At 37.5% G+C, this 13672-nt stretch overlaps 2 protein-coding genes across 33 annotated transcripts in view; one reads left to right on the top strand and one right to left on the bottom strand.

Annotated features, from left to right (window-relative positions):
• Window positions 1-13480, bottom strand: part of BAZ2B (bromodomain adjacent to zinc finger domain 2B) — a 434969-nt gene extending 421489 nt beyond the window's left edge. For all 20 annotated transcript variants that reach the window (XM_078451217.2, XM_078451213.2, XM_078451224.2 and 17 more), the window contains exons 1-2: window positions 13292-13480; window positions 11304-11488 (exon numbers count right to left, since the gene is read on the bottom strand). The gene's annotated coding sequence lies outside the window, so the exon portion shown is untranslated. The remainder of the gene's footprint in view (window positions 1-11303; window positions 11489-13291) is intronic.
• Window position 13481: 1 nt separating this feature from the next.
• Window positions 13482-13672, top strand: part of MARCHF7 (membrane associated ring-CH-type finger 7) — a 60082-nt gene continuing 59891 nt past the window's right edge. For 8 of the 13 annotated variants that reach the window (XR_013557292.2, XR_013557291.2, XR_013557294.2 and 5 more), the window contains exon 1: window positions 13482-13642. The gene's annotated coding sequence lies outside the window, so the exon portion shown is untranslated. The remainder of the gene's footprint in view (window positions 13643-13672) is intronic. The other 5 variants (XM_078451260.2, XM_078451258.2, XM_078451255.2 and 2 more) reach the window with 2 other exon arrangements.

The raw sequence follows: 13672 nt of genomic DNA, 5'->3' as shown, positions 1-13672 counted from the left end.
TTCCTGATGGATAGACCCTGTAATTATTATATAATGCCCTTCTTCATCTCTTGTTACAGCCTTTAATTTAAAGTCTAGTTTGTCTGATATAAGTATGGCTACTCCAGCTTTCTTTTGACTTCCAGTAGCATGATAGATAGTTCTCCATCCCCTCACTTTCAGTCTGAAGGTGTCCTCAGGTCTAAAATGAGTCTCTTGTAGACAGCAAATAGATGGGTCTTGTTTTTTTTATCCATTCTGATACCCTATGTCTTTTGGTTGGCGCATTTAGTCCATTCACGTTCAGTGTTATTATAGAAAGATATGGGTTTAGAGTCATTGTGATGTCTGTAGGTTTCATGCTTGTAGTGATGTCTCTGGTACTTTGTCTCACAGGATCCCCCTTAGGATCTCTTGTAGGGCTGGTTTAGTGGTGATGAATTCCTTCAGTTTTTGTTTGTTTGGGAAGACCTTTATCTCTCTTTCTATTCTAAATGACAGACTTGCTGGATAAAGGATTCTCGGCTGCATATTTTTTCTGTTCATCACATTGAAGATTTCCTGCCATTCTTTTCTGGCCTGCCAAGTTTCAGTAGATAGATCCGTCACTAGTTTTATCGGTCTCCCTTTATATGTTAGAGCATAATTATCCCTAGCTGCTTTCAGAATTTTCTCTTTATCCTTGTATTTTGCCAGTTTCACTATGATATGTCGTGCAGAAGATCGATTCAAGTTATGTTTGAAGGGAGTTCTCTGTGCCTCTTGGATTTCATTGCCTTTTTCCTTCCCCAGATCAGGGAAATTCTCAGCTATGATTTCTTCAAGTACACCTTCAGCACCTTTCTCTCTGTCTTCCTCCTCTGGAATCCCAACTATGCGTATGTTAGTACATTTCATCACATCACTTAGTTCTCTAATTCTCCCCTCATACTCCTGGATTTTTTTATCTTTTTCTTAGCTTCCTCTTTTTCCATAATTTTATCTTCTGATTCACCTATTCTCTCCTCTGCCTCTTCAATCTGAGATGTGGTCGCCTCCATTTTATTTTGCAGCTCATTTATAGCATTTTTAGCTCCTCCTGACTGTTTTCTTAGTCTCTTGATCTCTGTAGCAATAGATTCTCTGCTGTCCTCTATACTTTTTTCAAGCCCAGCAATTCATTTTATGGCTATTATTTTAAATTCATTTTCTGTTATATTGCTTAAATCGTTTTTGATCAGTTCATTAGCTGTCGCTACTTCCTGGCGTTTCTTCTGAGGAGAATCCTTTCATTTCATCATTTTGGATAGTCCCTAGAGTGGCACGGAACTGCAGGGCTCTTCCTCTGTGCTGTCTGGAGTAACCTGTGTTGGTGGGTGGGGCCTCAGTCAGACCTGATGTCTGCCCCAGCCCACGGCTGGGGCCACAGTCAGACTGGTGTGTACCTTATCTTCCCCTCTCCCAGGGGCAGTACTCACTGTGGAGTGGTGTGACCCCTGTATGGGTACTAGCACACTGCCAGGCTTGTTGTGCTGCTTCTATGGGATCTGGTATATTAGCCGGGGTGTATCTGCAAGGTGCACAGGGGCGGGAGGGGCAGACTCAGCTCACTTTGCCTTTGGTGGTCCGCTTCTGGAGGGGCCCTGTGGTACCGGGCAGGAGGCAGACCCATCGGAGGGATGGATCCACAGAAGCACAGAGTTGGGTGTTTGCTCGGTGCAAGCAAGTTCTGTGATGGGAACCGGTTCCCTTTGGGATTTTGGCTGGGGGATGGGTGAGGGAGATGGCACTTCCCAGCGCCTTTGTTCCCCGCCAAGCTGAGCTCTGTCCTCCGGGACTCAACGACTCTCCCTCCCAATGTCCTCTCGTCCTCCCTGCTCTGAGAGCAGAGCTGTTGACTTATTAATATTCCAGATGTTAAGTCCCACTGGCTGTCAGAACACGCTCCATCCGGCCCCTGTGCTTTTGCAAGCCAGACTCGGGGGCTTTGCCTTACCAGGCAGGCTGCCCCTCCGCCACCCGGGCTTCCTCCCGCCTGTCCCTATAGCACGTACCGCCTCTCCGCCCTTCCTCCCCTCTTCCATGGGCCTCTTGTCTACACTTGGCGCCAGAGAGTCCGTTCTGCTAGTCTTCTGGCAGTTTTCTGGGTTATTTAGGCAGATGTGGGTAGAATTTAAGTGATCAGTAGGACACGGTGAGCCCAGCGTCCTCCTACGCCGCCATCTTCTGCCAAACCTCGACAAATTGTGTCTTTAAAGGAATTGGCTCATTTCATCTAGGTTATCAAATATGTAGGCATAAAGTTGTTCATAGTATTCCTTTGTAATCCTTTTAGTTTCCATGGAATCTGTAGTGATGTCCTCTGTTTTCTGCCATTATTAATTTGTATCCTTTCTTCTTTTCTTAGTTGGCTAGAAATTTGTTGATTCTATCAATCTTTTCAAAGAACTGGCTTTTAGTTTTGTTGATTTTTACTATTGACTTCCTGGTTTTAATTTCATAGATTTTAGTCATAATTCTTACTATTTCTTTTCTTCTATTTACTTTGGACTTAATTTTCTCTTCCTTTTCTAGCTTTCTAAGGTGGAAACTTATTGAATTTAGATTTTTCTTCTTTTCTAACATATGAATTCAGTGCTATAAATTTACCTCTAAGCACTGCTTTACTGCTTCCCACAAATTTTGATTAAGTTATATTTTCATTAAGTTCAAAATATTTTAAAATTTCTTATGAGATTTCTTCTTTGACCCCTATGTTTAGAAGGGTATTGTTTAATCTCCTGTATTTTAATGTTTTCTAGTTGTCTTTCTGTGATTGATTCCTAGTTTAATTCCATTATGGTCTGAGAACACACATTGTATCTCTATTTTTAAATTTGTTAAAGTGTGTTTCATGTCCTAGAATATAGTTTATCTTGGCAAACGCTCCACATGAGCTTGAGAAAACATTAATTTTCCTGTTTTGGATGGAGTCTATATATGTCAATTATATCTAGTCGATTAAAGACGTTGTTGAGTTCAAGTATGTCCTTACTGATTTTCTATCTGCTGAATTAACCCATCTGAGAGAGGAGTATGGATGTCTCCAACTATGATAGTGAATTCATCTATTTCTCTTTGCAATTCTATCATTTTTGTATCAGGTAGTTCGATGCTCTGTTAGATGCATACATTTAAAAAATTGTTATGTGTTCTTGGAGAACTGATCCCTTTATCATTATGTAATGATCTTCTTTATCCCTACTAGCTTTCTTTACTTTGAAGTCTGCTATATACGTTATACATACATATTTAAAATGAGTTTCTTGTAGAAAACATAGAGTTGAATCTTATTTTTTCATCCATTCTGATGATGTCCTTTAACTGGTACATTTAGACCAATGATATTCAACTTAGTTACTAATATAGTTGGATTACTATCATTACATTTGTTACTGTTTTCTTTTTGTTGCCCTTGTTCTCTGTTCCTATTTTTGTCTTTCACTCTTTTCTGCCTTACAGTTTTAACTGAATGTTTTATATGATTCTATTTTCTCTTTCTTAGCATATGAATCTTAGTTCCTTTTTGCTGTTTTTACTGGCTGCCCCTAGAGTTTTCACTATACATTCACAACTAATCCAAATCCACCTTCAAATAATATTACACAACTTCACAAGTAGTGTATCTTATAATAACAAAATAATCCTAATTTTTTCCTTCCCGCTCTTGTATCATTGGTGTTAGTCATTTTGCTTATATATAAGTATACAGAAGCACTTATATACACATATACATATACATAATTGCATATATTGTTGGTATTATTTTGAACAAAAAAAAACCTGCTATCTATTAGATTAAGAAGAAAAATAAAAGTTCTTATTTTACCTTCATTTTTTCCTTCTTTGGTGTTCTTCCTTTCTTCATATATATCTGAATTTCTAAACTATATTATTTTCCTTCTCTGTAATGAATTTCTTTTAGCATTTTTGTAAAGCAGGTCTACTGTCAGCAAGTTTTCTCAAATGCCGTTTGTCAATTTCTCCCTCAGTTTTGAAAGGAATCCCATATGGCACAGAATTCTACATTAGTGGTTTTTTTCACAGCGTTTTAAATATTTTAGTTCACTCTCTTTCCTTGCATGGCTTCTGAGGAGAAATTAGTGTAATTCTTATCTTTGTTCTTATTTGGATAAGGCATTTTTAACTCTGGCCTCTTTCAGGATTTTTTCTTTTGTCTTTGCTTTTTTTTTGTAATTTTAAAGTGATATGCTAAAGTGTAAGTTTGCTTGGACATTTTATCCTGCTCGGTGTTCTATGGATATCTGGTTTGGTGTCTAACAAAAATTTGGTAGAAATTCTGTCATTATTGTTTCCAATATTTCTTCTGTTCTTTTCTTTCTTCTCTTTGAGATAGTCCCATTAACCTATGTTACACCTTTTCTAGTTGTTCCACAGCCCCTGGAAATGTATTGTTTTTTGATAGTTTTTGTTCTCTTTGACTTTTGGTTTTCATGGATTCTATTGCCATATACTCTAACTCAGAGATTCTTTCCTCAGTTATGTCTAATCTAATAAACTCATCAGAGATATTCTTCATTTCTGTAACAGTGTTTTTTTTTTTATCTGTAGCATTTTTTTGTTATTGTTCTTCCTTATGATTTGCATGATTCTGCTTACATTGCTCAGCTATTTTTGTGTGTTTACTTTATCCATTAGAGCCTTTAGCATATTAATTAATTATAGTTGTTGCAAATTCCTATTCTATGAAGAACATAGTATGTTAAGAATCTCCAATGGGAAAATGTGCACGGTGTTAAACTGGGGTGCTATGTTAAAAATAAATATATGATGGGAGCAACAAAAAAATTCCAACATCTCTGCTATGTCTGGTTCTGATGCTTGCTTTTATCTCTTGAAATTATGTTTTTTTCCTTTTTGTTATGCCTTTTAATTTCTTCTTGATAGCCAGACATAATTTATTGGGATAAAAGGAACTGCTAAAAATAGACTTTTAGTGATATAATGGTGAGATATGGGGGGAGGGGAAGCATTGTATAATCCCATGATTATGTCTCAGTCTTTTAGTGAGCCAATGCCTATGGACTATGAACTTCACAATAGCTTTTCAGGTTTTTTTTTTTTTTTCCCCTACTGCCTTAGGTGGGACAGGATGGTTAGAGTTGGCTACAGTTGGGCACTGCTCTTCTTCTGCAAGGAAGGATAGAGCTTGCTCTAGTTGGGGACTTCTCTTACCCAGACCAGTTAGGCTCTGATAATACCTCAGCAGGTTAGGTTTTGGTTAAGTAGTTTCCCCTGAAGGCCGGGTTTCTTAAGAACAGAGTAATCTGGTGTATTTCAAAGTGGTTTCTTTCTTCCTTCTCTTGCCAGAAGTCCAAAGAGAGTTTTCTTTGATACTTACTTTGGGAATCTGGTCTAGTTCCTGAAAGTGAATCTCACAATATTGTGGTGCCCCCCCACCCCATGAATAGGTCTCACTGGAGTTTTTAAGTCCCAAAATTGTCTACACTAAGCCTCCAGCAATTCATCAATTATAGTTCAGGTTTCCCTACCCAGGCACTGGTTCCTGTGGTCAGCTCCTGATTCTCCACTCCTATAAGCCACAGCTCACTGTATTTGTCTGTCTAGTCTCTCCAATCTTGGGGATAGTGTTTGTTTTGTGTCCTCCTCTCTCTTATGAATTCAAGAGCAGCTGCTGATTTTTCAGTCTGTTCAGCTTTTTACTTGTTGTTAGGATGGAATAGGGACTTCCAAGCTCTTTCAATGTGTAACCAGAAAGTGGAACCACTAGTCATTGATCTTTAATAGGAACAGATGGTCCCATTCTTTAGCATTAAGTGCCTGTATCATTGATTTTTTTCATAAATAAAGGTAGTTTACTTATCTGTATGAATTGATGGAATGCTAATTTAAAAATATTTGGGGGGGGCGGTGTGTCGGTGGCTCAGTTCATTAGGTGTCTGACTTTGGAAGCAGTTTGTGTGTTGGAGCCCCGAGTCAGGCTCCATGTTGACAGCTTGGAGCCTGAAGCTTGCTTCAGATTCCGTGTGTGTGTGTCTCTCTCTCCACCCCTCCCCTGCTTGTGTTTGCAAGCATTCTCTCTCTCTCTCTCTCAAAAATAAATGTTAAAAAAAAATAAATTTTTTTTGTAAATTCAGGAAAAAAGGGAAATGTTCCCTTATTCCTACTTTAAAAGCAACACTGTAATGTTTAATAGTTGACTCTGTATTTTAAAAATTTACATTTTATTCTTAAAAGCATTTTTTAATCTACCTTATATTAATTTTTGTTCATTTCTTTTCCACAACATTTTTCTGAACAAAATAAGTTAGAAATATTGCAAATATAGTTAATGCCAATTTTGCTGTGAATAAAACTTAAACTCTACACACTGTTCTGATAGCAAGAAAACAAAAGTCTTCTAAAAAGGGTGTAAAAACTTCTATTTGGCACCTAAGAGTTGATTTTCTCTCACTTTGATTTAGAAGCAGTGTTGCAATAGTGTATTTAGGTCTTTCTACACATTTTTCTTTCATTAAAGAGAATAAATGATAATAGTTTTTTATATGGCTTTCTTCCAAGCATCGATAAGACTAAACACTAGCAATTTTTATTTCTGGACATTGTAAGAAAGAATTATTAAAATTTAAACTCTTTACTCAAACTTTTTAGATATAAATTTTCATCTACCCAATTAATTTCTTAATGCTATAATTTGATTAGTGTTTTATTTATTCAGATTAAAGATTGTTAATAAGGCCTATTAAAATCCTGATATATAATTTCATAAAAATAATTGTATTTTAGAAGTACTCTAGCAATTTGTAACAGGATGACTAACAGCAAAATTTATGTACCAAGAAAACATTTGGTTATCAACCTAAGGAAACAATGTCTAAAACAAAAGAGTCATGTCAATATATGTATTTATAAAACTGTTAAAGGAAACCAAATATTTCTTAAAATTGTATTTATTTTCATTCACATCCTAAGACCCTATTATGAAAACACATGTTTAAAACTTTCAATTCAAGAATATTTGAGACAAAGTTCATAAGATTAAAAAAATACCTTAACAGAGTTCCAAACAATAATCACTTTCCTGAGAAAAGCCTTTCCATAATTTATCATAACTGGCTATACACAAACAAAAAGTACTGATTTAGTATCCCTAAAAACTGAAAATATAATTTTTTAAAGTAGAGGGTTCTCAGCTTTGAAGAGAATAATATTCAAGCCACAACAAAATCGACAACTACCACCACTGTTTGCATACTATACTAAAGTTAAGAATTACAAACATTTACTATAAATGAAATACTTAAAGTATGTCACTATTATCATAACATTTATGATGACATAATAGTGGAAAATGTAGAATTTCTTCTGTATTGTCCTTGGTACAAATGGCCAACTTGCTGTCAAGAGTGGACAAGGCTACACAGTGAAAATTGAGATAAGACTCTTGGATAGGGAACAGGGTAAAGAAGCTAAGTAGTATATATGTATTTATGTGTATAATTTAAAAAAAAATTATTATGATATATAAAAATATTAATACGGTATTTTTAAATAATTAAGTATATTCAATGGTTTTAGCAAACTGCTGATAAAAGGAAGTAAGAATAGTGGGAAAAAAATTAGATAATTCCTAGGCAGGTTAGTAGCATAACATGCACTGTATAATACAAAGTTAGTTAGGTGTATTGGGGGATTCTGGAAGAAACAGTTACCATTTCTTATTACTGAAATAGGCAGGTGACTGAAATGCAGAACATTATCAATATGTGAAAAAGATTCAAAAGGGACCCAAACGATAGCACTCTATATAGTTCGGAACAGTCTAGTTTTCACAATATAAAATCCAGAAATAAATCTAGTATAAATTTGAAAATTCAGTGTGTGACAAAGGTCATACATAAAGACAGGATTATTTAAGAAATGCTACTAGCACAGCTGGTTATCCATTGAATGTAACATGAAACTGGATCCTATGATCTTATTCCATCACACAATCTGAGTTTAATTAAACATAATCTGGAAAATGTAGGATACTACATGATACAATCCAGGGAGAGGTTAAGATTTATTAAACTAAGTTAGAAACCCAAAAGTCATAAAAGAAATCACAGATACATTTTAACATGAACATATCTTTGGCAAAAGATACTAAACGGCAAGTCAACAGACAGATCAGAGAGTTGAAAAAACACTGTGAAGACAGGAGAGAGTGGTAATAGCCATCACAAATTGAAAAGAAAGGATAAATAATCAATACAAATAGGGATTTAGGTAAGAGGTACTTTTGGTTGAAAAAAGCCAGATGCATATGATGCTATTTTATAAAATAAATGGTTAAAAAAAACCTCCAAGTAGTTCTGTGTGTGTGTAGAGAAAAAGAGAGTGCATGTGCACATGTATGTGCATGTGTATATGTGTATTATAGAACTATTCTTTTAAGACTGTGTAGTTGTCCAGAAAAAAGTGCAGAAAGATACTGATTTTGCAAGGATATTTGTATAGTGGTAAGAGAGACAAATTATGAAGGAAAAGGGAAAAAATACTAAAACAGCTACTATGAATAATCACATACCTACATTGTTATAAAAGCATACACATGAAGAAAAATTAAGTTAAGAAAGGCATAGTAACCAAACTTGCCAGAGGGAATACCCAAGGAATTTCTATTAGTAATTGGATGTTTTTCTGCTTATAGTCTCATAAAATGTAATCTGAAGTGGCCATGGAGGCCAATTATTATCATTCTGATGTGTGTGTATGTTTAGCTTGGTTGTTATTAAAAGAACAAGGTCAGTTCAGTCTGGTTTCACAGTTTACTCCAAGGGTCAACAAACTTTCTGTAAAAAAACAAACAGTAAATGTTCTAGGCTTTTGGGGCCATATTGTCTCTATCACAACTAGTCACCACTGTTGGGTAAAAGCACTCATTCATAGGTTGTTATGGTTAATTTTAAGTGTTAACTTAGCCAATGCAGAGCATCAAGTTATTTAATCAAATGCTAATTTAAGGCATTGCTGTGAAGATATTTTGTAAATGTGCTCAGTATCTACAATGTGCTGACTTTAAGTCAAGGAGATTATCCTTGATAATAAGATGGGCCCCATCTAATCAGCCTTGAGAGCAAAAACAGTGTTTCTGGAGAAGAAATTCTGCCTCAAGACTGCACTATCCACTCCTATCAGAGTTTCGAGCCTTCTGGCCTGCTCTACAAATTTCAATGTTAACACTCCCTACAACTATGTTAGCCAATTCTCTAGATAGAGAGTTCTGTTTCTCTGGCCAACTCTAATATACAGACAATACATAAACATAGTCTGGCTGTGTTCCAATAAAACGATTTACAATAACAGACAGTGAACCAGATTTGGCCTGTGTACGATATTTTTCCAACCCCTAGTATTATTAATAATAAAAGCTGCTTTTATTTAAAACTATGTCTCAGGCAGTGTGAAATGCGCTTCACATACAGATTCCAAGTGCCTTGTAAATTGGGAACTGCTCCTATTTGGCTCATGTATTCCAGAGCTAAATGAGCAAGAATGATATTCCTAGAACTAATGAGTTCTAGACCATGAGCTTAGGTGTAAGAAAGTGTTTCTCAGAGAGGGATTCAAGATGGTATTCTCTTTGTTTTTATATTGTTTCATCTATTGGCTCTGGGGATTGAAAATTATTGCAGCACAAGTCAACCGGGTGTCGTGGATGTTTATTAAATGTGGCACCTTTTAATTAAACTCGAATTTCTAAAATTCCATTCAATTAGAGGAGAAAAATTCACAAAAATCACTAAATCTGGGGCTTATCATTTTTGGAATGAATGGAATTCTTTATATCAAAGATTTAAAGCAAAGGATCTTTAAGAAGGAAGAGGCCTCAATCTGTAGACTATTATTATTATTATTACATACTTAAAATTACTTGTAACTATTTATTTTTGAGAGAGAGAGAGAGAGAGAGAGAGAGGGAGTGTGTGTGTGTGTGTGTGTGTGTGTGTGTGCGCATGCGCACACAGGGGAGGGGCAGACAGAGAGGGGGAGAGAAAGAATTCCAAGTAGAGTCTACACTGTCAGCGCAGGGTCCCATGCAGGGCTCGAACTCACAAACTGTGAGATCATGACCAGAGCCAAAAGCAAGAGCCGGATGCTTAACTGACTGAGCCACTCAAGTGCCCTTAAAATTACCTATAACTTTAAATAGTAGATCCTAAACTTGGTTGATGCCACAATGTTCCCTTCTCCAGGGATTAATAAGATTCCCATCTGAGAAGAAATTGGCATCCTTTGTTTGCAACTCAGGGACCTCTCTATAGCCACTCTTTTCTCATCCCAGGTATTACCTTCTGTTAGCCAAAGCTTAAGAAATAACCTACATTTAAAAATGATTTGATTTAGGAACACCTGGGTGGCTCAGTTGGTTAAGAGCATCGGGTTCTATGCTGACAGTGTAGAGCCTGCTTGGGATTCTCTCTCTTTCCCTCTCTGTTTCTCCCCGACTTGTACGTTCTCTTTCTCTCTTTCAAAATAAACTTTAAAAATGCATTTAAAAATGATTTGATTTACAAAAAGCAAATATGACCACACCTTTTAAAGACCACATAGCTTATGCAAAGTGAAAAATATCTATAAGATTGCTTTTACATAGAGAAGCTTCTTAGAAAGTTAGGGTGTGGGATGACAAAAAAGGAAGAAAAATTGGAACTTGGAAATTCAGTATCTGAAAGAGAATTCTCTAAGCTATCAGCTAGTTGAAGAACTATTAACGTAAGAGGAAAGGACTGTTATGACCATGACCAAATGATAGGCAAATTTACAAAGTAGAAGGGGAAAAATTACTAGTAGTATGGAAACTAATTTAAGTGGTGTGGGCAAGTGGTAAACCAAGATATTTAGATAAAAAAAGGTACGTCAGAGTTGGTCATAAGGATAAAAAGCTTAGCAAAAGAAGGCTAATTAGGGGAATTTTGCACACAAAAAAACAACTATGGAGTCTAAATTGATCAGAACAGTTCTGATTTCAAATATTTTCCTGTCAAATCATTTTGTACTGATTTTTAGATCAGAAAATATAGTCACCATTTTACCCATCTGTATCCACAATTCTATCAAATTGTCTTTAACATAGGAAAATTTCAAAAAATTTTTGATAATGAAAACTCATTAAAAACTCATGGAAACTCAAATCAGAGAAGGTACTTTAAAAACAATGAAAACTAACCATTCTTAAGGAATAAAAACACAGTTATCAGTGGTTTTTATGCAATTACTAGCATCAGTAATAGAGTGTGGAAAGTATGTTTAGCATAGAAAATTGGTGTCACACTCACCTCTGCTGATATCATCAGTTCTGGGTGTGGATGAAGCCATAATCTGTCAAAATCTGATCCATTCTTGCCAGGTTTGGGGGTTCTGTAGAGAAGTTACTGGTACCAGGTCTGACTGCCATAGCTCAGAAAAATGGTGCAGTCATTCCTCTTAGTGTAGAATATACTTGAGAAGATGTTTAAGGGACCTATATAATATTAAGCCCCAGAAAGACAATATTAGTGGTGGCTTAGACATGGAATATAATAGCTAACAGTTATGGTATGCTTACTATGTTCCAGGAACTAATGCATTATCTTATTTAGTATTTTCTTTTTTTTATTATGAAATTTATTGTCAAATTGGTTTCCATACAACACCCAGTGCTCATCCCAACAGGTGCCCTCTTCAATACCCATCACCCACTTGCCCCTCCCTCCCATCCCCACCCATTTAATATTTTCAACAGCTCTGTGGGGTACAGGTATTGTTATTAATCCCATTTTACAGGAAACAGGCTTATCAAGGTTAAAGAATTGCTGGGGCCCCTGGGTGGCTCAGTTGGTTGGGCGATAGACTTCAGCTCAGGTCATGATCTCAGGGTTTGTGAGTCTGAGCCCCGCATCGCGCTCTGTGCTGACAGCTCAGAACCTGGAGCCTGCTTCCAATTCTGTGTCTGCCTCTCTCTGACCCTCTCCCACTCACGCTCTCTTTCTCTCAAAAATAAGTAAGTCCTAAATAAAATTAAAAAAAAATTGCTCAACACAACAAAGGTAGTAATACAGAGGCAGAACTAGGATATGAACTCATGCAATCTGGTGCTTCACATGTGCACATATCCATAACTACATTGCTAGTAGTATACTCAACCTGGCTGCAAAAAAAAAAAAAAAAAAAATGTGTTTTCTAAAAAGGGCAAGTTAATTTCCTCTAATATGTTCACTTTATCCCATACCACATGCTTAATCTTTAACTCAAATCCTAAAAAGCTAGACTGGCATTTATATGACAATTTTAAATAATAAACTTTGAATCTTTAAAATTTATAATATTTTACAATTTATAAGAGTGAACGAAGCATGGATAGTCTGTTAGTCTCCCAGAGTGAAATGGGGATGAGAAGTGATAGTGCATTCCCTTCAGATGAAATGACAAAGATATTCATAGAAACCTCATACTTCATTTATTGGAATTATTTGAATACAATGCATCGCTTAAAACCTAATAAAACAGTCACTTTAACAGATGCCGTTGAGTAAGTCTACAAGTCTTAGTAACTTATCTTTACCGTTAAAGAACTTTTATGTTTGATACATTATTCAAAATAAGTACAATATCACCTGAATCCACGTAATGTAATCTAAATCCACATCAATTGCAGTTTTCTCTTACTCCTTTTTATTTTTTACTAATCATTTACATACTAAGCTTACCACATTTACAGGGTTTTTAAATGTTTCGCCTAATTTTCACAGGACCATTTACCTTAAAATTTTCCTCCAAGTGAATTTTTACTGCAAAATCTGTAGCTACACTATCAAAGATCAGTATCACGATTTTAGGAGACACGACTGTAAAAGTACACCACCACCAAGCCTGAATGACCACCAGCAAGAAACGGTCCTGGGCAACTGGCTCCTACCCTGAAAGGTGAGGGCTCTCAGACCACGGGCAGGACCGGCAGAGAGTGGGAGGAGGGGAGGTCGGGAGAGGCAGTGCTTGATTCAAGTCAATAAACATTCACTGCGCCACTTACCAAGCGCCAAAAAAAAAAAAAAAAAAAAAAAAGGAACTGGGCGGTATTTCGAGCAGTGGGTCCAACTGGTTTGCCAGAGGCGGCAAGAGACGATGGCGTGGACTCGGGCGCCGGGGCCGGCAAGGCTGAATTAGAGCCTCTAGCCAAGTAAGCGAGGCGGCAACTAGGGCTGGGCCTCCAGCACCCCTCTCCCGGCGTCCGCACCCTTGCCGGCCCAGCCGCCAGCCCGCCGGCCCACCAGCCGCAGCTGCTTACCGGTGGCGCCTTGCTGCCTCCCTGGGGGCAGCCCTTCAACGGTTGCCGCAGTCAGAGCACCACCCCGCGGTAGGGTACGTCGAGCCCGCCCGCCCGCAGCTCTCGGGTCCCCCGCAGCACCGCCCCTCTCGCGAGATGTCGGCGGAGTCCGTGAAGTGGGGGGAAGAGAAGGGAGGGGCTTTTAACGGTGGCGGCTGGTTCTGCGCCGGATCTGAGAGAGGGGCGGTCGCCATTGTGCTTCTCTGCGGACTGCTTTGCCTCAGTTAGAGGCCTAGAACTCCGAGGAGGAAGGCAGTGCTGCGGTCGTTGCGAGAGGGACGCGCCTTATTCGTTGCCAGCTCGGGAGCAGGGGTAATAAGCTGCGGCGCACGGGCTTTTCTC

This window comes from Panthera onca, chromosome C1 (genome assembly GCF_046562875.1).
Source record: "Panthera onca isolate mPanOnc1 chromosome C1, mPanOnc1 haplotype 2, whole genome shotgun sequence".
NCBI classification, from domain to species: Eukaryota; Metazoa; Chordata; class Mammalia; order Carnivora; family Felidae; genus Panthera; species Panthera onca.
Note: the sequence above shows the minus strand (reverse complement) of the source record. Positions and strands in the feature narration are given on the sequence as shown.